This window comes from Engystomops pustulosus, chromosome 1, assembly GCF_040894005.1.
Source record: "Engystomops pustulosus chromosome 1, aEngPut4.maternal, whole genome shotgun sequence".
In the NCBI taxonomy this organism is placed as follows: Eukaryota; Metazoa; Chordata; class Amphibia; order Anura; family Leptodactylidae; genus Engystomops; species Engystomops pustulosus.
Window position 1 is genome coordinate 75,320,286 of NC_092411.1, and position 21,415 is coordinate 75,341,700.

Consider the following 21,415-nt stretch of genomic DNA (forward strand, 5'->3'; position numbering starts at 1 on the left):
CTATGCTATTCCATTATTCCTAGGTGAAATATTCAAACGGACCCGGCCTGCTTTAAAAATTATAATTTTTTCAAAGTAAACGCTTCTGGCCCCCAGCCCCATTTTGGGTGGGGAGGAGCCGAGAGACAGGGGCTTGGACAGGCGAAAGCTCGCCTGGCAGTGGACCGCCAGCTCCATCCCAAGATTAGGCAGCCTCAGAGGCATCCATGCATGCTACCCCTGCTGTTTCCTGTCCATTTTGCCTCCACGATCCTCCACAGCGTCCACCAATGTCTCATTTCAACTCTCTATACCCCAGACGCTGGAGCACAAGAGGATATGCAGCACATCATCCCCTTATCAAACGAGCTGTGTCAGGCAGAATTTTCAGGTGTTTCACCAGATACATAGTGGAACTCGGCCCATCTGCCGCCGCCATGCTGGAGACCTGAAGTTGCAATCATAGCAAGCAATATGAATGCCCCATACTGTCGCTCTTAATCATGGAAGTCGTCTCCATGGCTGCCTCCACATGTTGTCCCCTTATCAAAAGAGCTGTGTCAGGCTCATTTTTCGGGTGTTTCACCAGATACGTTATGGAACTTGGTCACTATGTCGCCACCATGCTGTGTTATCGACTAAATATACCGTCAACCTTTTGTTCACATAGGAAATCATTTCACCTCCTTTGGTGAAACCTGAGTCCATTTATGGTATGTCGTCATGACACTCTCTAGCCTGCCGCTGCTGCCGCTGCCTCTGCATGCCGTCCCTTATAGTGTCAGGGTCAATTATTGGATGTTTTAGATGCTATCTAGCCTCATTCGGTCACTCTGTCATGGCCATGCTGTTGCCCATAATTTTGGCATAATGGTGTGATTAAGCAGCCTCAGAGGCATCCATGCATGCTGCCCCTGGCCATTTCCGTGGTGTTTCCATCCTTTTCTGAGGTTCCCAGGTGTTTAGCCAAGCTTCCCTGTGCAGAGCCTTGGTCCCCTTGAAAAATGCTCGAGTCTCCCATTGACTTCAATGGGGCTCGTTATTCGAGACGAGCACTCGAGCATCGGGAAAAGTTTGTCTCGAATAACGAGTACCCGAACATTTTAGTGCTCGCTCATCTCTAGTAAACAGCCATTTTCAAGTCTCTGCAGAGATCCTCATTTGGGTTTAGGTCAGGGCTCTGGACGGGCCAGTCAAGAATGGTTACAGAGTTGTCCTGAAGACACAGCTTTATTATTATAGCTCAGTGTTCTCAGTGTCATTGTCTTGTTGGAAGGTGAACCTGTGGCCCAGTCTGCGATCCTAAGAACTCTGGAAGAGGTTTTCTTCCAGGATATTTCTGTACCTGGCCACATTCATCTTTCCTTCAACTGCAACCAGTTATCCTGTCCAGGTGGCTGAACAACACCCCCATAGCATAATGCTGCCACCACCATGTTTCACAGTTAGGATTGCATTTGGTATGTGATGAGCAGTGCCTGGTTTTCTCCACATATACCACTTAGAATTAACACCAAAAAGTTCAAGCTTTGTCTCCTCAGACCAGAGAATCTTATTTCTCATAGTCTGGGAGTCCTTCATGTGTCTTGCCATAAAGACCGGTGGATGGCTGCAGTGACAGTTGAGTTTATGAAACTTTCTCCCATCTACCTAATAACTCTCTGGAGCTCATTCACATTCATCTTGAGGTTCTTCTTTACCTCTCTCACAAAGGCTCTTCTCTTATGATTGCTTAGTTAGACGGCCAAGTTGAGAAAGAGCTGTGGTTGTTCTAAATGTCTTCCATTTAAGAATAATGAAGATTTTGTATAATAAAAAAATGGTCCTCTTCGGACCCGCCCTCTCCTCCTCTTTGGAAATGAATAACTAATAAGACAGTTCTGGCTGAGGGTTGTGGAAATAGTGGAATGGGCCCAAAATCAAAAGCAGGCTATTTCAAGCTATGGTCTAAATGGCTGGAGCTGTTTTTCTCATCAGAAGAGAAAAGGGTGTTGGGGTACTCAGCTGAATCAGTGTAGTTGAGGCATGGGCATGGGGAGGGAGAGAGTTTTATGTGTTTTTTTTGGGGGGGGGGGTGGGTAAGGGGGTCGTTATCAAGGTTTATCAATTGCAATTGTGAAATCATTTGTCGAGAGTGGGTGGTAGTGGGTTTAAAGGTATTATCTGTTATAATTCATGCTGAAAAACTGTGTACGTGTCCATGAATATTTTTGTAACTTTCACTGCTGCAGAAATGTTGTTGTAACCTTTGTCAGATTTGTGCCTTGCCACAATTTCTCTCTAAATTCTTTGGGCAGTTCCTTAGACATTATGATCATATGTTCTGACATGCACTGTGACCTGTGAGGTCTTATATAGACAGGTGTTTGCCTTTCCTAATCAAGTCCAATCAGTTTTAATTAAACACAACTGGAATCCAATGAAGGAGAAGATCCATCTTAGAAGGAGATCAACAGCATGTGAGTTAAATATGAGTGTCACAGTAAAGGGTATGAATACTAATGACCATGTGATATTTCAGCTTTTCTTTTTAAATAAATTAGCAAAAATATCTACACTTCTGTTTACTTATGTCAGGATGGTGTGCAGAGGGTACATTTTTGATCTTACACATTAGCTACAAAGAAATGTGTCTGAATGCTTTGCGTACCCACTGTATAAGGCATGCACCTGTATAAGGCATGCAATCACAGTGGAGATTTATCAAAAGTGTTTGAATTAACATTGCAACCAATCAGAGCTTGGACCACTACAACACTCTTCTCTGCGGTCTCCCAGCTAACTCTCTAACACCCCACCAATGTATCCTAAACTCTACTGCCTGGCTAATCCATCTGTCTCCTCGTTTCTCCTCTTACATTAACTGCACTGCTCCCTCACCACATGTCTCTATCTCCAACCAAAAAACAAAGGGAAAAGGTTTGATGTTTGTGATTTTTGGCACTCTGCACTTTATTTGTTTCTAAAGCATCAATTTGATATCAGTTTTGTGCATACATGTTATATTGGCAGCCTTATTTAGTAATATATTTTTTACTAGTTCTGTTTTGTTATTTATTTGAGGTATACCTTTTTGAGGAGAGACCTATATTGTTATATCCCCTTCATTGGGTTTTTAAATGTTTTTATTGTCTTTTTTGATGAATTAATAAATTGATTTTGCTTACACATCCGCTGTCTTTCCTTTCTTAAAGGAAACCTACCACCACAAATCTACCTATAAAGGTAGATCGGGTGGTAGGTGAATCAATGGGACGTGAGGATAGCCCTTTTAAGGGCTAATCCTCACGTCCCCGCACTGTTTAGTAAACTTTTATTACCCTAATATGTTAATTTACTTATGCGGCTACTGGGGCGTGGAGTAGCCGCATCTGAGATTACACGAGGCGGCTACTCCACGCCCCGGTAGCCACTTTACCCCTCCTACTCACCATGTTCGGCGCGCAGCTGCTCGTAGCTGCGCGCCCTCGTCCGCCGATCCTGCCGTCTGCGCAAGCGCAGACCAGCAGGCCCGCGCCTGCGCGGTCACTGCTCCGAAGCCGGGGCTGCGCAGGCGCGGGCCTGCTGTTCTGCGCATGCGCAGACGGCAGGATCGGCGGACGAGGGCGCGCAGCTACGAGCAGCTGCGCGCCGAACATGGTGAGTAGGAGGGGTAAAGTGGCTACCGGGGCGTGGAGTAGCCGCCTCGTGTAATCTCAGATGCGGCTACTCCACGCCCCAGTAGCCGCATAAGTAAATTAACATATTAGGGTAATAAAAGTTTACTAAACAGTGCGGGGACGTGAGGATTAGCCCTTAAAAGGGCTATCCTCACGTCTCATTGATTCACCTACCACCCGATCTACCTTTATAGGTAGATTTGTGGTGGTAGGTGCCCTTTAAATTAACTATGTCTCTATCTCCCCCAATATAGATTGTAAGCCCTCACAGGCAGGGTCCTCATACCCATCACTTTAGTTTTGTATTTTCTGCTTGCACCTGTTTTTGCCTCTATGTAATGTATGTGAACCCCTTACTGATTGTACAGCACCATGGAATTAATGGTGCTCTGTAAATAAAAAATAATAATGACCCCCCGTGTATTTTTAAACAAAGCAATGTGTTAATATTATGTATTTAGCTTATTTTTTAATGATCTGTAACTGTCCATTGTTGTTTCAAGATTAACTTTCTCTCCTTGTATGCCTATTGTCTAGTGAAAGTTAATAGCTATAGAGATTCCTCTTTGTGGTTTTTATTGCCATCTCTTTTGTAGTAAATGTTCCATAGAATTGCGGTTCATAGCTGTCCACTAACCTCTCATTCCATTTGGCTTGTAACACCAGCTTGCCCTGTGTGTCTAAAGAGGTTAAAATATAAACTCACTGAACATTGTGCGGGGACATAAAACTTCCCATTTCTCTATTACTCTGCAAGAAGAACAGTTATGTTTTATAGGTGTAGAGATTTAAAACTTTAAAACCTGAAGCACATTCTGGCTGTCACCTTTTGTCATTCATTTCAGGTATAATATCAGTCACACAAACAGCACACTGGGGAGATGGCGATAAGGCCAAGTAGGTAATTTAGCAGGGGCATAGCCTGCAACTAAAAGTTATTGGGCCTTATAGCAAGTGTTTGAACACCCCCGTCTCTGCCAACTTTTCTCTCAGGCCACCTTCACAATACCTCTGTCTCCTTATTAAAACATACATTTATTCTGAATTGTCATTGAGGAATTCCTAGGTAGGGAATGAAACATGTATTTTACAGAAAAGACATAGGGTACGAAAATATAACAAATTGCCAGTAAATGTATTTAGTTGAAGAGTTGTGTCTGTGAACCCCTGTGGGTATTCTGATTTTCTCTATGCACAGTTTGGCAGGTAGTGAAAGGAATTTAAGAATTTATTTCATGAGTCTTAGGGGTGAATCCACAGATGACAGAGTTGGCACAGAACTTGCTGTGATTGCAAAGCAGTTCTATTCTCTTGGAATTGGTTATTTTAATGATAAGGACATGGATTTTTTTCAAGGCCACGTCCAGTGAATTGGAGAGTTGTAGAAATTTATTCATTAGATGTTTGAAGTGTATTAATGTAGAATTCCCTAAAAGCCTTGAGCAGAGCCCAGATACCACGACCACACAGCTCTAAACTTCTTCTCACTGCCTCATACTTGTAGATTGTAATGCAGATTCACATCAAAATCATGCACCAGACTTCTGAAGAGCTGTTAATGGTATCCTTGGACACTGGATGACCAATCACAGTGAAGGGGGGAGAGCTCGACTTTAGTTCTGAACTCTTTATAAAACCAATTTAGAGCTTCTTTCATAGTTGATTTTCTGGATCATGCCATTATTATTATTATTATTATTATTATTATTATTATTATTATTATCTGGAACATGAAAGAACCATGGTCTGGCAGGTGTTAACCCCTTGCTGCAGAAGCCACTTTTCCCCTTCCTGACATGGCCCATTTTTTCAGATCTGACATTTGTCAAGTGGTTATAGCTTTGGAACGCTTTAACACATCAAGGTGATTTTGAAATAGTTTTCTCGTGACACATTGCCCTACGCGTTAGTTTAACATTTTTGGTGGTATGTTTTGCGTTTATTTATGAAAAAAAACAGATATTTGGTGAATATTTGAAAAATATGCAACTTTTGAAATTCAAAATTTTCTAGTTTTTCAACACATAGTCATAATAGCAAAATTACTTGATTACTAGCATTCACTGAATGTCTGCTTTATGTCAACATGGTTTTTTTTATGAGTCCTCTCATTTTTGTAGGATGTTATAAAAAATGTAAAATCATACTTTTGAGGGACCTACTCAGCTTTCAGGACACTTTCAGTGTCTAAATAATAATAAATTACCCTGTTATAGAAACTACACCCCTCAACATATGCAAAACAACTTTTATGAAGTTTGTTAACCCTTTAACAAACGCCATGGCGTTTACCGACAGAGTCAAATAATGTTACCGATTTATTGTACAGATTTTCGGGCACTAATAACTTTGTACAGTGTCTTTTTGTTTGACTTTTAATGAAGTTTTCAGTGCTTATATTTTTAGGACTGTATAACTTTTTGATCACTTTTTATAGAATTTTTTATATTTTTCAAAATGGCAAAAAAATGGGTGCTATTTTCCGTTACGCGGTTAAACACAGTGGAAAACCATTAGTATATTTTGATAGATCGGGTATTTTCGGACGCAGCAATGTCTAATGTGTTTAGATTTTTACTGTTTATATCAGTTTATATTTTTATCAGTTCTAGGGAAAGGGGGGTGATTCTACAAGAACCCAACAGCCCTTCTTAGGGTTACAATAGCGTTATATTTTATTTTTTTTTATTTTCTTGTGGCTGGGCTTGCTGGCACTAGTAGTGCAGCTAGTACCATATTATGACGAATTTGCAGGGAGACTTGCGAACGTTCTATTTAACTCTTAGTGACACACATATCCATCTCAAACACCTAAGTGGGACAATTTATTAGGGGTTTGATTGAATTAGGCACAGTCTGACGATTAAAACTGAAAGTCACAGGCACAGCACAAAATCCTGTTGTGTGCTGTCAGTGTAGGTTAGAAACTAGCCATAGCAATCAGCATCTTCTGTGGTTGCTGTGTGATTTCTTCTGCACGTGTTGTTCTATAAAAAAAATATATTTCTGTTTTGTCTATATAATAGACTTTATTTTGAAAATGTTGAACCCGAGGGTTAGGGGTAGAGGGTGTGGGCGTCCAACTACTGCAGGGGTCAGAGGCTGTGGTCCTGGGCGGGGTGAGACACCACCTGCTGATGAGCTACACTCCGTAGCTTCATGTCTCAAGTTACTGGGACTCGTGGTAAAACACTGTTGAGGCCAGAACAGTGCGAACAGGTGATATTGTGGATTGCGGACAATGTTTCTAGCCATTTGTCCACCAGTCAGTCTTCCACGCAGTCCACCCATGTTACCCAAGTGAGCACTCCTCCAGCTCCTCTACCTCAACCTCCTTCCCCTCAGTCTGCCCCCTCCTAGGAAAATTTGGCATTTGAACCAGCATACTTTGAGGAACTGTTTTTTGGACCCTTTCCAGAGTCACAAACCACTTGTCCGGTTGCTGCTGAGGTCTTTCCCGATGCCCAGGTTTTCCACCGGTCCCAGTCTGTGGGTCATGATGACCTTCTTGATGTAGTGGAAGAAGTGTGTAAAGAGGTGTCGGACGATGAGGAGACACGGTTGTCAGATAGTGGTGAGGTTGTTGTCAGGGCTGGAAGTCCGAGGGGGGAGCAGACTGAGGGATCGGAGGATGATGAGGTTGACAGACCCAAGCTAAGTTGATAGGCCGGGTGAACACAATGCTTGTGAAATGGAGGCGAGTCCTATACCAGAACAGGTTGGAAGAGGCAGTGGTGGGGCCAGATGGAGAGGCAGGGCTAGAGCTGGTGCATCAGCGTCAAATGTTTCACGTAGTGAAGCTTCCGTGGCGAGGGCTAAGTCTGGAGGTTCTTTAAAGAAACACCGGATGACCGACGGACTGTGGTGTGCAACCTGTGCCACACTAGGATCAGCATGGGTTCCACCACTACTAGCTTAACCACCACCAGTATGCGCAGGCATATGAATGCTAAACACCGCACTCAATGGAACCAAGGCCGTTCACCTTCGGACGGGTCCACCACTGCTCCTTCCTTGCCCAGGACCCCAGCACAAACAACTCCTGGGCGAAAACCACACCTTTGCCTCCACGATCCTCCACAGCGTCCACCAATGTCTACATGCGCAGTGTCCAGCTCTCTATACCCCAGATGCTGGAGCGCAAGAGGACATACAGTGCAACCCACCCACACGCCCGAGCCCTCAACGTCCACATCTCCAAATTACTCAGCCTGGAGATGCTGCCCTATAGGCTGGTAGAGACCAAGTTCTTTTGCAACCTCATGGCGGCGGCCGCTTCTCGGTATTCGGTCCCCAGCCGCCACTACTGTTCGTGATGTGTTGTCCCAGCCCTGCAACAGCACGTGTCACACAACATCACCCGTGCCCCGACCAACGCCGTTTCTGACAAGGTCCACCTGACCATGGACACGTAGATGAGTGCTGCCGGGCAGGGCCACTATACATTGCTGATGGCACATTGGGTTAACTTGGTGGAGGCTAGGACCGAGTCTGACCCTGGGGCTGCTCATATACTGCCGACGCAGAGGATTGCAGGGCCTACCTCGGTCCAGGTCTCTCAGGCCTACTATGCCTCCTTCTCCTCCCACCCCTCCTCCACCTCCTCCTCTGAATTACCATCCGTGGGCATGGTGCCATCAGTCGGTATCTCTAGGCACAACAGCAGTGCCATCGCTAAGCGACAGCAGGCGGTGCTCAAACTGCTGAGCCTAGGTTATAAAAGGCACACCGCCCAAGAGCTATTACAGGGCATCACGGCGCAGACTGATCTGTGGCGGGCACCGCTGAACCTGAAGCCAGGCATGGTTGTGTGTGACAACGGCCGTAACCTGGTGGCGGCTCTGCAACTCGGCAGACTGATACATGTGCCATGCCTGGCCAATGTGTTTAATCTCATAGTTCAGCGGTTCCTCAAGACATACCCCAATTTGTCTGATTTGCTCACGAAGGTGCGCCGCATCTGTGTGCATTTCAGGAAGTCCAGCACGGATGATGCTACTCTCAGGGCAGCGCAGCGCCGCCTCCAACTGCCCGCTCACCGACTGTTGTGTGACGTGCCCACAAAGTGGAATTCAACATTAACCATGTTATCCAGAGTTTAACAGCAGCGCAGCGCAATTGTAGACTTCCAGATGAGCAGTGGACTGCCAATGAGCAGTGGACGTGGATGTCTGATATCTGTCAGGTGCTGAGTAACTTTGAGGAGTCAACACAGATGGTCAGTGGCGATGCCGCCATCATCAGTCTCACCATCCCGCTGCTTGGCCTGTTGAAAAACTCTCTGGTCAGCATGAAGTCGGAAGCTTTGCACTCGTCACAAGAGACGGGGGAAGAAGATTCCCTTGTTGATAGCCAAAGCACCCTCAGGTCTGTTTCTCAGCGCGTATCGGGGGAGGTGGAGGAGGATGAGGAGGAAGAGGAGGAGAATGTTGGCGAGACAGAAGAGGGGAGCATTGCTCAGTCCATCACTGTTCAGCGTGTATGGGCAGAAGAAGAGGAGTTGGAGGAGGAGGAGGAAATGGAGAGTCAGGCAAGTGAGGGGAGTGAATTGTGGAGTGAATTGGGACTCGGCATACGGCAGATTTCATGATAGGCTGCCTATCCCGTGACCCTCACGTTCAAAGAATTTATTCCAGCACCGTTTACTGTGTGTTCACTCTCCTGGACCCACGGTACAAGCAAAATCTTTCCAATCTCATCCCTGTAGAGGAAAGGAGTGTGAGAATGCATGAATACCAGCAGGCCCTGGTGCACAAGCTGAAACAGTATTTCCCTTCTGACAGTGCTAGCCGCAGAGGGCGTACTTCTGCGGGACAAGTAGCGAGGGAGAGTAGGCGAGCAGGCAGCTTGTCCAACACTGGCAGGGGTACGCTTTACAAGGCCTTTGCCAGTTTTATGTCACCCCAGCAAGACACTGTCACCTGTCCCCAGTCTCGGCAGAATAGGGCTGATCTATACAGAAAGATGGTGAGGGAGTAAGTAGCTGACCATACCATCGTCATAAATGATCACACAACTCCCTACAACTACTGGGTTTCAAAGCTGGACATGTGGCACGAACTGGCGCCTTGCGGGCTCTTGCCTGCCCTACCGCTAGCGTGTTGTCCGAGCGGGTTTTCAGTGCAGCTGGTGGCATCATCACCGATAAGCGTACACACCTGTCTATTGACAACGCTGACAGGCTGACGCTTATCAAGATGAATAAAGCCTGGATTTCTCAGGATTTCCATTCTCTACCAGGTAAAAGCAGCTCCACCTGAATAATGTATGCACTCCTCCTCCTCATTCTCCTCCTTCTCCTCCTCTTTGTACACTAAAGCAGAGGAAATTGGATATTTTTTGTCAGGGCCAACTGGCTCTAGCTATAGTACTCTACACCTACCCGCTCCCCTGGTTTGAAAACTTTTTTCGACTGCCACATACAGGCACTCAATCTATTTATTTTTTCTGGAGGGCCACCTACTTGCTCCTCTGGTTTGAAATTTTTTTGGACTTCCACATACAGGCACTATCCAAATTTAATTGTCTCCATAGCAGCCTCCACACGTCGTCTTCATAGCTGCCTCCACACGTTGTCTCCCTTGCTATCTCCACACGTCATCTCCATAGCTGCCTCAAAAAGTTGTCCACAAAGCTGCCTTCATACATTGTCCTTTTAGCAAACGAGCCGTGTCAGGCAGAATTTTGGGTTGTTTTCACGTCTTCCATATCCAACTTGTTAACTTTGTTGCCACCCTGCTGTGTTATCCACAAAATATAACGCCAATCTTTCATCATTTACCAATATTATTTCAGTGCTACTTGCGCATCTGTTTACGTTCCCCTCCCCTGCCATAACCAGGCCAACTACTTATAAGAACAGTACTACACTTGATCTTATACAAAAGTTTCTTAGAAGTGCTTTTTGTAGCCCCTGCCTGCTTTGAAAATTATAATTTTTTCAAAGTAAACGCTTCTGGCCCCCAGGCCCATTTTGGGTGGGGAGGAGTCGAGAGACAGTGGCTTAGACAGGTGAAAGCTCGCCTGGCAGCGGACCGCCAGCTCCATCCCAAGATTAGGCAGCCTCAGAGGCATCCATGCATGCTGCCCCTGCTGTTTCCTGTTCATTTCGCCTCCACGATCCTCCACAGCGTCCACCAATGTCTCCATGCGCAACTTTCAACTCTCTATACCCCAGACGCTGGAGCGCGAGAGGAAATACAGCACATCATCCCCTTATCAAACGAGCTGTGTCAGGCAGAATTTTTGGGCATTTCATCAAATACATAATGGCCCATCTGTCGCCGCCATGCTGGAGACCTGAAGTTTCAATCATAGCAGCGCAATATGGATGCCCCATACTGTCGCTCTTAATCATGGAAGTCGTCTCCATGGCTGCCTCCACATGTCGTCCCCTTAGCAAATGAGCTGTGTCAGGCTCATTTTCCGGGTGTTTCACCAGATACGTTATGGAACTTGGTCACTATGTCGCCACCATGCTGTGCTATTGACTTAAATATACTGTTAACCTTTTGTTGACATAGGAAATCATTTCAGCGCTTCTTGCTCACCTCCTTTGGTTCCTCTCTGCCGCCTTAACCAGGCAAAATACTGATACATACAGTGCTACACGTTATCCTCGCCAAAAGCTATTTTTTTAATTGGTTTGAAGCCTGAGTCCATTTGGGGTATGTCGCCATGCCACTCTCTAGCCTACCGCCGCTGCCGCTGCCTCTGCATGCCGTCCCCTGTAGTGTCAGGGTCAATTATTGGGTGTTTTAGATGCTATCTAGCCTCATTCGGTCACTCTGTCATCGCCATGTTGCCCATAATTTTGGCATAATGGTGCGATTAAGCAGCCTCAGAGGCATCTATGCATGTTGCCCCTGCTGTTTCCTATCAATTTCCATGGTGTTTCCATCATTTTCTTAGGTTTCCAGGTGTTTGGCCAAGCTTCCCTGTGCAGACCCTTGGTCCCCTTGAAAAATGCTTGAGTCTCCCATTGACTTTAATGGAGTTCGTTATTCGAAACGAGCACTCGAGCATTGGAAAAAGTTCGACTCGAGTAACGAGCACTCGAGCATTTTAGTGCTTGCTCATCTCTAGTGCTAACAATATGCAGCAAAGACTTACCGGCTATGAAGAGGGCTCAGCCCGTGTAGCCACACCCGGCGCACGTCGGAAAGGGGCTAAGTGATTTAAACTTTTTTACAGGTTAGCTTAAGCCAGCAATCTTCTGATCTTCTGTTTAACCCCTTAACGCTCTGCGCCGTAGCTCTACGGCGCAGAGGTATAAGGGATGTATGAAGAGGGCTCACGGGCTGAGTCCTCTTCATACAAAGGTGGGGGTTTTTGCATTTTGCACAAAACCCCCACCGCTAATAACCGCGGTCGGTGCTTGCACCGATCGCGGCTATTAACCCCCTAAACGCCGCCGGCAAAGTCGCCGGCGGCGTTTAAAAGACGGCGGCGCGTGGGCGCCGCCATCTTTTTTTCGATCGCCACGCCCCCGAACGTCATCGGGGGGCGGCGATCAGTTGCCATGGTAGCCTCGTGTCTTCTTTTGACACGAGGCTATCTGGCAGCTGCATATTCGTTACAATGAGCCAGTGGCTCATTGTAATGAATGTGCTGCAAAAATGCCATATATTGCAATACAGAAGTATTGCAGTATATGGTAGCAGCGATCTGACTATCTAGGGTTAATGTACCCTAGATGGTCTAAAAGATAGTGAAAAAAAAAAGAAAAAAAAAAGTTTAAAAAATAAAAAAAATTAATAAAATATTAAAAGTTCAAATCACCCCCCTTTCCCTAGAACGGATATAAAACATAACAAACAGTAAAAATCACAGACATATTAGGTATCGCCGCGTCCCAAAATGCCCGATCTATCAAAATATAAAAACGGTTACGGCCGGCGGTGACCTCCGAGGCGGGAAATGGCGCCCAAATGTCCGAAATGCGACTTTTACACCTTTTTACATAACATAAAAAATGAAATAAAAAATGATCAAAATGTCGCACAGACCTCAAAATGGTAGCAATGAAAACGTCGCCTCATTTCGCAAAAAATGACCCCTCACACATCTCCGTGCGCCAAAGTATGAAAAAGTTATTAGCGTCAGAAGATGGCAAAAAAATTTTTTTCTTTTTTGTACACATTCGTTTAATTTTTGAAAATGTATTAAAACACAATAAAACCTGTATAAATTTGGTATCACCGCGATCGCACCGAACCAAAGAATAAAGTAGGCTTGTTATTTGGAGCGAAGAGTGAAAGTCGTAAAAACTGAGCCCACAAGAACGTGACGCACGTGCGGTTTTTTTTCAATTTTTCCACATTTGGAATTTTTTCTCAGCTTTGCAGTACATGGCATGTTAAAATAAATAACATTACGGGAAAGTAAAATTTGTTACGCACAAAATAAGCCCTCACACAGGTCTGTACACGGAAAAATGAAAAAGTTATGGATTTTTGAAGTTGGAGAGCGAGAAATGAGGCGAAAAACCCTCCGTCCTTAAGGGGTTAAGCTCCTATTCATCTAACACAGTTCAATACACTCAGTGTGCTGCTGCCATCGGAACAGCGGACCCACTTCCCTCTTTCTATGCTACTTTCTTTACATGTATGAGCCCTTCCAAATAGGTGGAGCTGCTGTATGCAGGGGCTGTGAGAAGAGAAAGATGGATTTCCATGAGCAAAAAACAGAGTTGCCAAGTGGGATATATAGGCAGAAGGCATCATGTTGAGTACAGGGAAAGGCTGCAGATTTCAAGGAAGACAACGGCACAGGTACAGATACATTAAAGGCCTCAAATTGGCACCCCATGGCACCCCATCAGAGAACAATTAAATCTTTCTCAAATTATTAATACTGTCATCCTTTTAGTATGTATGTGTGAGGGACATTATGATGGAAAGGATGGGTGTAAGACAAAATTTTTAGGATGCACTTGTGAGAAGACATAGGGGGTCATTTACTAAGGGCCCGATTCGCGTTTTCCCGACGTGTTACCCGAATATTTCCGATTTGCGCCGATTGTACCTGAATTGCCCCGGGATTTTGGCGCACGCGATCGGATTGTGGCGCATCGGCGCCGGCATGCGCGCGACGGAAATCGGGGGGCGTGGCCGAACGAAAACCCGACGTATTCGGAAAAACCGCCGCATTTAAGAACTGAAAATGTGTCGCTCGGGACCCGCTTACCTTCACTCAGACGGCCTCGGTGAATTCCGGCGCGTTAAAATGCTTTTCAGCGCAGCAGCGCCACCTGGTGGACGGCGGAGGAACTACCTTATTAAATCCCGGCCGGACCCGAATCCAGTGCAGAGAACCCGCCGCTGGATCGCGACTGGACCGGGTAAGTAAATGTGCCCCATAATGTAAGGATTTTGATGAATAAAGGTGTTGTAAATCAGTGGGTCATAAAAGCCCATTACCATACACCTAGTCTTTTGCATGTCATCAGAGACAGCCGGGCTATGAGGGATGTCGGAATGTTACTTACAGTAGATAGTGTCACCATGGCAAGCTGTCATTATTTCAGGATCCCTTGCAGATAGATTGTTTGCACATTTCTGATACCCCAGGTACTAGACAGTTACTTGATGTACAAAGTTCTGTTTTTTTATCCGAATTATTTTTTCAAACTGAACGTAAGTTTGACCCTAAGTTTAACAGGGACCCTGGATTTTTTAGACATTTATAAGAGAAATAATTAAGTTTTGTTCTCTAGACACAATGTTAATGCGGCGACTATTTAAAAAGGTTACTGCGACCTGGTAGATGTTCATACATGATGTGAACAAAATGTACTCTAAGAGCCTCATATAATAAACTTCACAACTAATGGTATTGCTTTTTCAGTTTTTTTAAAGGATGTTAAATGTAGCCATGCTCCCCTGAAGCTGACAGGGGGCCTCTAAAATGTTGTGTTTGTGGTCTTTTATATCACAACAAAAGCCTTTGTGCAGTGACTGTGTCCATTGCTTTTAAAATCTTAGATTAACAAGCGTTGATGCTTTTTCTAGGTCTCCTTTTCAGTCTAAGTGCATAATATAGCCCCCCCTTTCAATAAAACCAGTACATATATGGTTGAAATATTTTTACTCCTCTGTGAGTCCTTTTATTCCTCATGATTTACCTGCACATTTCTCTCAATAATGCAGCTTTTTTACACTGTGTATTGTTCTCATGTTTTTCAGTCCTGCCCTTCCACATCTTTGAAAATCTTTTTGCTTTTTGGTATGAATCATCAATTGTATCTATCAGCAGCTCTCCTCAGAACCCCAGCTCTAAAGCCTCCAGAGCATTAGCTAAATTCTTTCCCTACAATGATTTTATGGATCAGTAATTCATTGGGAGTAGTAAAGGGCCATGTGTATTGTTAGTAGAATTAAAGTGCATGGGGAGATTTGTATACAGAAATAGTATGGGATCTTGATTTATTTGATGTTCTGAATGAGCTTTGTGAACTTACAATCAAACCATCTCTGTCATAAATTTTTGAGAATTTTTTGTCAAATACAAAGATTTTTTAAATTGTCCTAGAAAAGGCCCAGGGTGGAAACACAACTTTCCATTCTTGCCACCCCCACCTACACACCTGACTGTATATTGTACACTGAACTTCTTTTGCTTTTGCTTTTTCCAGTTTAGCCTCTCCTCTGCTTGAAAACAGCCTCCACCTCAATTTTTATATTCTCATGGGTTCAAACCCCCGTTTTGCTGTCAGTCCTATATATTCATCAGCACAGCATAACATTATAAGCCAAAAGGCAACTGTTTCTGCTATATCTATATAAGTGTAGCATAAGGGAGTTAAGTTATGAGCTCCTCATTTATAACTGTGTGACCGGAACCTAAATAACTGAAAGACTCTCTTACCCATGTTGGAGAGCCTGAATGATACAGCCAACTCAAAGGTAAGATCTGATATCACTTATGTCTCTGATGTCTCTTATGCATCTAATAGAAGGAAAATCTGCACTGCTGTTAAGAAAAATTATCATTAAAATATATAGCGATTAGAGATGAGCGAACATACTCGTCCGAGCTTGATGCTCGATCGAGCATTAGCGTACTCGTAACTGCTCGTTGCTCGGACGAGTATTTCGCCCGCTCGAGAAAATGGCAGCTCCCGCCGTTTTGCTTTTTGGCGGCCAGAAACAGAGCCAATCACAAGCCAGGAGACTCTGCACTCCACCCAGCATGACGTGGTACCCTTACACGTAGATAGCAGTGGTTGGCTGGCCAGATCAGGTGACCCTGGGATAGACTAGCCGCTGCCCGCGCTGCTCGGATCATTCTCTGTCTGGATGCCGCTAGGGAGAGAGCTGCTGCTGGTCAGGGAAAGCGTTAGGGTGTTCTATTAGCTTACTGTTAGGCAGGAGTGATTCTAAAAGAACCCAACAGCCCTTCTTAGGGCTACAATAACGTTATAATTTTTTTTTTTTTTTATTTGCAGCTAGTACCATATTGTGAGGAATTTGCAGGGGGACTTGCTACCGTTGTGTTTAGCTCTTAGTGACACACATATCCACCTCAAACACCAAAGTGGGAAAATTTATTAGGGGTTTGAGTAGAATTAGGCACAGTCTGCCAGTTTCTTTTTATTTTACGTTTATTGTTTTAATAACTCAGTGTCATCTCATCTGGCATAGTAGTGTGCTGTAATACTTGGCTAGAAAATAGCCATAGGAGAATACAAACGGCTTAATTACGCCTACAGTAGCGTTATATATATTTGATTTCTGGTTGATCTGCTGGTGGCTGTAGTTGTTGCAGTGCATCTACTAGTAAATTGTGAGCAATTTGGAGTCAGACTTGCGACCACTGTGTTTTAGTGACGCACATATCCATCGCAAAGACCGAAGTGGGAAAATTTATTAGGGCCCGGGGTTGTATTTCAATTAGGCACAGTCTGCCATTTCCTTTTTTATTTTACGTTTATTTTTTTCATAACTCAGCATCATCTCATCTGGCATAGTAGTGTGCTGTAATACTTGGCTAGAAAATAGCCATAGGAGAATACAAACGGCTTAATTACGCCTACAGTAGCGTTATATATATTTGATTTCTGGTTGATCTGCTGGTGGCTGTAGTTGTTGCAGTGCATCTACTAGTAAATTGTGAGCAATTTGGAGTCAGACTTGCGACCACTGTGTTTTAGTGACGCACATATCCATCGCAAAGACCGAAGTGGGAAAATTTATTAGGGCCCGGGGTTGTATTTCAATTAGGCACAGTCTGCCATTTCCTTTTTTATTTTACGTTTATTTTTTTCATAACTCAGCATCATCTCATCTGGCATAGTAGTGTGCTGTAATACTTGGCTAGAAAATAGCCATAGGAGAATACAAACGGCTTAATTACGCCTACAGTAGCGTTATATATATTTGATTTCTGGTTGATCTGCTGGTGGCTGTAGTTGTTGCAGTGCATCTACTAGTAAATTGTGAGCAATTTGGAGTCAGACTTGCGACCACTGTGTTTTAGTGACGCACATATCCATCGCAAAGACCGAAGTGGGAAAATTTATTAGGGCCCGGGGTTGTATTTCAATTAGGCACAGTCTGCCATTTCCTTTTTTATTTTACGTTTATTTTTTTCATAACTCAGCGTCATCTCATCTGGCATAGTAGTGTGCTGTAATACTTGGCTAGAAAATAGCCATAGGAGAATACAAACGGCTTAATTACGCCTACAGTAGCGTTATATATATTTGATTTCTGGTTGATCTGCTGGTGGCTGTAGTTGTTGCAGTGCATCTACTAGCAAATTGTGAGCAATTTGGAGTCAGACTTGCGACCACTGTGTTTTAGTGACACACATATCCATCGCAAAGACCGAAGTGGGAAAATTTATTAGGGCCCGGGGTTGTATTTCAATTAGGCACAGTCTGCCATTTCCTTTTTTATTTTACGTTTATTTTTTTCATAACTCAGCGTCATCTCATCTGGCATAGTAGTGTGCTGTAATACTTGGCTAGAAAATAGCCATAGGAGAATACAAACGGCTTAATTACGCCTACAGTAGCGTTATATATATTTGATTTCTGGTTGATCTGCTGGTGGCTGTAGTTGTTGCAGTGCATCTACTAGCAAATTGTGAGCAATTTGGAGTTAGACTTGCGACCACTGTGTTTTAGTGACGCACATATCCATCGCAAAGACCGAAGTGGGAAAATTTATTAGGGCCCGGGGTTGTATTTCAATTAGGCACAGTCTGCCATTTCCTTTTTTATTTTACGTTTATTTTTTTCATAACTCAGCGTCATCTCATCTGGCATAGTAGTGTGCTGTAATACTTGGCTAGAAAATAGCCATAGGAGAATACAAACGGCTTAATTACGCCTACAGTAGCGTTATATATATTTGATTTCTGGTTGATCTGCTGGTGGCTGTAGTTGTTGCAGTGCATCTACTAGCAAATTGTGAGCAATTTGGAGTCAGACTTGCGACCACTGTGTTTTAGTGACGCACATATCCATCGCAAAGACCGAAGTGGAAAAATTTATTAGGGCCCGGGGTTGTACTTCAATTAGGCACAGTCTGCCATTTCCTTTTTTATTTTACGTTTATTTTTTTCATAACTCAGCGTCATCTCATCTGGCATAGTAGTGTGCTGTAATACTTGGCTAGAAAATAGCCATAGGAGAATACAAACGGCTTAATTACGCCTACAGTAGCGTTATATATATTTGATTTCTGGTTGATCTGCTGGTGGCTGTAGTTGTTGCAGTGCATCTACTAGTAAATTGTGAGCAATTTGGAGTCAGACTTGCGACCACTGTGTTTTAGTGACGCACATATCCATCGCAAAGACCGAAGTGGGAAAATTTATTAGGGCCCGGGGTTGTATTTCAATTAGGCACAGTCTGCCATTTCCTTTTTTATTTTACGTTTATTTTTTTCATAACTCAGCATCATCTCATCTGGCATAGTAGTGTGCTGTAATACTTGGCTAGAAAATAGCCATAGGAGAATACAAACGGCTTAATTACGCCTACAGTAGCGTTATATATATTTGATTTCTGGTTGATCTGCTGGTGGCTGTAGTTGTTGCAGTGCATCTACTAGTAAATTGTGAGCAATTTGGAGTCAGACTTGCGACCACTGTGTTTTAGTGACGCACATATCCATCGCAAAGACCGAAGTGGGAAAATTTATTAGGGCCCGGGGTTGTATTTCAATTAGGCACAGTCTGCCATTTCCTTTTTTATTTTACGTTTATTTTTTTCATAACTCAGCATCATCTCATCTGGCATAGTAGTGTGCTGTAATACTTGGCTAGAAAATAGCCATAGGAGAATACAAACGGCTTAATTACGCCTACAGTAGCGTTATATATATTTGATTTCTGGTTGATCTGCTGGTGGCTGTAGTTGTTGCAGTGCATCTACTAGCAAATTGTGAGCAATTTGGAGTCAGACTTGCGACCACTGTGTTTTAGTGACACACATATCCATCGCAAAGACCGAAGTGGGAAAATTTATTAGGGCCCGGGGTTGTATTTCAATTAGGCACAGTCTGCCATTTCCTTTTTTATTTTACGTTTATTTTTTTCATAACTCAGCGTCATCTCATCTGGCATAGTAGTGTGCTGTAATACTTGGCTAGAAAATAGCCATAGGAGAATACAAACGGCTTAATTACGCCTACAGTAGCGTTATATATATTTGATTTCTGGTTGATCTGCTGGTGGCTGTAGTTGTTGCAGTGCATCTACTAGCAAATTGTGAGCAATTTGGAGTTAGACTTGCGACCACTGTGTTTTAGTGACGCACATATCCATCGCAAAGACCGAAGTGGGAAAATTTATTAGGGCCCGGGGTTGTATTTCAATTAGGCACAGTCTGCCATTTCCTTTTTTATTTTACGTTTATTTTTTTCATAACTCAGCGTCATCTCATCTGGCATAGTAGTGTGCTGTAATACTTGGCTAGAAAATAGCCATAGGAGAATACAAACGGCTTAATTACGCCTACAGTAGCGTTATATATATTTGATTTCTGGTTGATCTGCTGGTGGCTGTAGTTGTTGCAGTGCATCTACTAGCAAATTGTGAGCAATTTGGAGTCAGACTTGCGACCACTGTGTTTTAGTGACGCACATATCCATCGCCAAGACCGAAGTGGAAAAATTTATTAGGGCCCGGGGTTGTATTTCAATTAGGCACAGTCTGCCATTTCCTTTTTTATTTTACGTTTATTTTTTTCATAACTCAGCATCATCTCATCTGGCATAGTAGTGTGCTGTAATACTTGGCTAGAAAATAGCCATAGGAGAATACAAACGGCTTAATTACGCCTACAGTAGCGTTATATATATTTGATTTCTGGTTGATCTGCTGGTGGCTGTAGTTGTTGCAGTGCATCTACTAGTAAATTGTGAGCAATTTGGAGTCAGACTTGCGACCACTGTGTTTTAGTGACGCACATATCCATCGCAAAGACCGAAGTGGGAAAATTTATTAGGGCCCGGGGTTGTATTTCAATTAGGCACAGTCTGCCATTTCCTTTTTTATTTTACGTTTATTTTTTTCATAACTCAGCGTCATCTCATCTGGCATAGTAGTGTGCTGTAATACTTGGCTAGAAAATAGCCATAGGAGAATACAAACGGCTTAATTACGCCTACAGTAGCGTTATATATATTTGATTTCTGGTTGATCTGCTGGTGGCTGTAGTTGTTGCAGTGCATCTACTAGCAAATTGTGAGCAATTTGGAGTCAGACTTGCGACCACTGTGTTTTAGTGACACACATATCCATCGCAAAGACCGAAGTGGGAAAATTTATTAGGGCCCGGGGTTGTATTTCAATTAGGCACAGTCTGCCATTTCCTTTTTTATTTTACGTTTATTTTTTTCATAACTCAGCGTCATCTCATCTGGCATAGTAGTGTGCTGTAATACTTGGCTAGAAAATAGCCATAGGAGAATACAAACGGCTTAATTACGCCTACAGTAGCGTTATATATATTTGATTTCTGGTTGATCTGCTGGTGGCTGTAGTTGTTGCAGTGCATCTACTAGCAAATTGTGAGCAATTTGGAGTTAGACTTGCGACCACTGTGTTTTAGTGACGCACATATCCATCGCAAAGACCGAAGTGGGAAAATTTATTAGGGCCCGGGGTTGTATTTCAATTAGGCACAGTCTGCCATTTCCTTTTTTATTTTACGTTTATTTTTTTCATAACTCAGCGTCATCTCATCTGGCATAGTAGTGTGCTGTAATACTTGGCTAGAAAATAGCCATAGGAGAATACAAACGGCTTAATTACGCCTACAGTAGCGTTATATATATTTGATTTCTGGTTGTTCTGCTGGTGGCTGTAGTTGTTGCAGTGCATCTACTAGCAAATTGTGAGCAATTTGGAGTCAGACTTGCGACCACTGTGTTTTAGTGACGCACATATCCATCGCAAAGACCGAAGTGGAAAAATTTATTAGGGCCCGGGGTTGTATTTCAATTAGGCACAGTCTGCCATTTCCTTTTTTATTTTACGTTTATTTTTTTCATAACTCAGCGTCATCTCATCTGGCATAGTAGTGTGCTGTAATACTTGGCTAGAAAATAGCCATAGGAGAATACAAACGGCTTAATTACGCCTACAGTAGCGTTATATATATTTGATTTCTGGTTGATCTGCTGGTGGCTGTAGTTGTTGCAGTGCATCTACTAGCAAATTGTGAGCAATTTGGAGTCAGACTTGCGACCACTGTGTTTTAGTGACGCACATATCCATCTCAAAGACCGAAGTGGGAAAATTTATTAGGGCCCGGGGTTGTA